This window comes from Gekko japonicus, unplaced genomic scaffold, assembly GCF_001447785.1.
Source record: "Gekko japonicus isolate JY-2015 unplaced genomic scaffold, Gekko_japonicus_V1.1 scaffold840, whole genome shotgun sequence".
NCBI lineage: Eukaryota > Metazoa > Chordata > Lepidosauria > Squamata > Gekkonidae > Gekko > Gekko japonicus.
The window spans coordinates 169,478-172,698 of NW_015170298.1; the positions used below are offsets into that span (position 1 = coordinate 169,478).

The following is a 3,221-nucleotide window of genomic DNA, read 5'->3' on the forward strand; positions in this document are numbered from 1 at the left end:
GCATGGATGTTCTCTTGTGAAAATCACTTTGTAAAGTGTTGCAGCTAGAATGTTGCTTATACATGAACGAGCTTAGGGATTGAAGGTCTCCTCAGCAATGAAGATCACTGCCGAACTTATGTGTCAGATTGTTGCAAATCTAAATTGGCCTAAACCCACACGTACTACCATGAAGTTCCTGCAGCAAAGATGATACAGAAATGTGTTACATGAAATAATAATATTCACATTTGCATTTTTTCATTTGTAGTTAACAGCCCTCTTAAATAACCACCCACTTTCCTCCCCCCAGCCTTCTTGAGCAAATTATTATTTACATCACATATAAAATATTGTTTCAGAAATTAGGGCTTCACCTTGTTAATCGGACAGGCAGGAATTCAACAGAGGTAGCATTTTACTGCAAGATGATTCAATGCTGGTGAAAGCTCCACCAGTTAAATCTCAGCCTGTTGCATGGCTGAGAAAGTTGCACCCGTTCTGCTAGAGAAAGGAGATCTTTAACGAAATCATTTGGCATCGGAACACAATCTGTATCTTCTTTTTTTTTTATTAACGGCCGCTTGCTTAAAACATAATCCGCTAAGAAGGAAAAACCAGAGCCCTTTAAAGAACAGCCGCGGTTACAATCGTTCTGCACACTCGCTGGGGAAGCCAAGTGCAAGAACAACTCGTTGCCTGCCTGCCTGCCTGCCTGCCTGCCTGGTGCTTTGAAAAGTATGAATGGGAACCGCCGTGACGTCTCTCGGAGGCCCTGCTAAGAAGACTTCAGCGAGCTCATCGCCTCTCTGAAGCTCCGCCCCCTCTTCCAGCCTCGGTGGCTCACGGGGGCTAAGACGTCAGTTTTACATGGCAGCCTCCAGGAAGCGTTGAAGTGAGAGGGAGGAGAAAGGACCAGGTGAGCAATGGAAAGGTCTCTCGTTTAGTGGCGGGTTTTGGACCAAGTTACATGCACGTGTGAATCAGCTGGGAGGGACATGCTAGAGGGCCTTGGCTTTCCTGGGAGAAGGAGGACACAATGGTGAGGTGCTAAACTAAACAATGGTAGCCAGATGTATTTGCTGGAAGATTTATAAATGAAGCCTATTCTTACTAGCTGAGCCAAAAGTTCCGGGTTTACAAAAATTTTAAAAGACTAAGGTCTTGTAATGGTTCAGGATGCAAATCAGTGGCAGTGAAGAAAGAGAGCTTGGTGTCTGAGTAACGGTGTGTTAATATATGAATCCTGATTCTTGGCAGCAGTCTGATTCTGCACGTATTGATTCAGAAGTGCACTGAGTGCTGGAAGTATGGAAGGGGAAGTTGTAAACAGCTGCTATGTTTTGTTGCTTCATTTCTGATTTTTATAGAAATGCTTATCAGCATCTCTTAAAATTGATGACAGATCCTTCTTTAATCCTTTAAAAACATGGTTACATCTTTTTAATTATTCCAAGCCTAGAGCAAAAGAGACACTTTATTTGATTGGGTCAGCTAGGCATTAATTACGGGATGTGAAACTGCTGGTCTAATATGTCTCATTCAAATTTAGATAGTTTAAATAATTTTTATAAATGTTTTATGCCAATATAACAAGGTTAGCTTTTTATGGTAAAGGAATATGCAAACAGGAGCAAACCATTAACAGCCAGGGTCATAAAAACAGCACATAATCATAGAGCGCCCTAGCAATGTCCATGAAACAGACCTGAGACCAGAAGAAGACCATGAAACAGCTAAAAATATAAAAGCTAGTCTAAAATAAATGTTTTGACCTGATGCCTGAAAGACAGTATGGTAGGTGCCGGACAGGGCATTACAAAGTGAGGTCCCTCTACTGAAAATGTGCTGTCTCTATTTGCCACCAGTGGTACCTCAGGGAGGGGGCACAGATAGCACAGCTTGTGAGGCAGATCTTCACTGATGCATTTGACAGTGTGGGAGAAGATGGTCCTTCAGATACCCCATTTACGATTATTTGTTTTGTTTACTTCATTTGTCCCCAATGGGAACCAAAAGTGTCCTGCAGTATTTTCCCGTTCTCCATTGTATCATCTTGACAACCCTGTGAGGTAGGTCAGGCTGAGAGCATGCAACCGGCCCCAGGTCACCTAGCAAGCTTTCATGGCAGAGTGGGGATTCGAAACTGGGTCTCCCAAATCCTAGTCCCAACAACTACTGTACCACACTGGTTCTCCAGCTTCTCCATTTCTGGAATTTTCTAGATCTTCACAAGTTGTTTTGTTCACAGATTTTAATTTGGCTTGCACCACTGGATGCAATAAGAATTTTGGCTGCTGTAAGTAAGTTCCAGACTGATTCAAGATGAGCTTTGTTCACAGAACTTTCAAGGTGGCCAAGAAGGGCAATTGTTAGAACATAAGTTAAAGAATATCTGACCATTAGTCTTGTTATATTTTTTCTTCAATTTCTTAATTTCACTGCATTGCCACTACACATGCATAAAATCAGCTGCTGGTTGTAAAGCTCTCATTTTGTGTGTCATTTTGAGAAATTAAGAAATTAAGCTGAGTCAGATAATTAATTCTTTTTCTAGCCACCAGTTTAGGGTAAATAGTTAGGATCCTTATAGTTTTATGTTTATATAACATTTCTACCTTATTGGAAACTGAGGGCTGGTTATGAGAGATTAACTTAACATTTAACTTCATAACAACCCTTGTGAAGCAGTAAGTGGGGGTTTATTAAGAGCAATGTGACCTTGTGCTCCATGGCTTAATAGCGGTTTCAACGCAGATCCAAGTCCAGCCCTCAGTCCTTTGTGTCATAATGATTTCAGATCTGCTGTTATGAACTGGAGCAATCCTATCACGGCAACAATCTTTATTTTGTGCTTTGTCATTATGGGAAGAGAGAGGTTATTGTGGCCAAAGTCTCTTTTGAAGTTTTACCCTTTGCTTTTTCAGGCACTGCTGAGTTAATCAAGAACGAGCACTGAGCTGGATGGTATTTGTGCTATCAAAGGCCAGAAAACCAAGGGTTTGAAGAGAAGACCACGGAGGGCAGGTATAGTTTATGGTTCTGGAGACACAAACTGAATTTTGCCTTTTTATGCTGATGAGAAAATTAGTTTAATTTTGGTTTCAAATACCAAAGGGGCATATGAAAGCAGGAGAGTTATGAAATCTACTGCATTGTTATAATTAGTGCTGCTAGAGTGACCAAGATAATCACTACCCTTGGAGAGTACAGTGGAATTAGCCTTAATGACCAACCGAGGA

The 3,221-nt window shown here is 41.3% G+C and overlaps 1 protein-coding gene across 2 annotated transcripts in view; it reads left to right on the forward strand.

The window, feature by feature from the left end:
- Nucleotides 1-833: 833 nt before the first annotated feature.
- XPNPEP1 (X-prolyl aminopeptidase (aminopeptidase P) 1, soluble) overlaps nt 834-3,221 on the forward strand; it is a 44,192-nt gene continuing 41,804 nt past the window's right edge. The window contains exons 1-3 of one of the 2 annotated variants that reach the window (XM_015417933.1): nt 834-898; nt 2,231-2,278; nt 2,907-3,006. The gene's annotated coding sequence lies outside the window, so the exon portion shown is untranslated. The remainder of the gene's footprint in view (nt 899-2,230; nt 2,279-2,906; nt 3,007-3,221) is intronic. The other variant, XM_015417932.1, reaches the window with a different exon arrangement.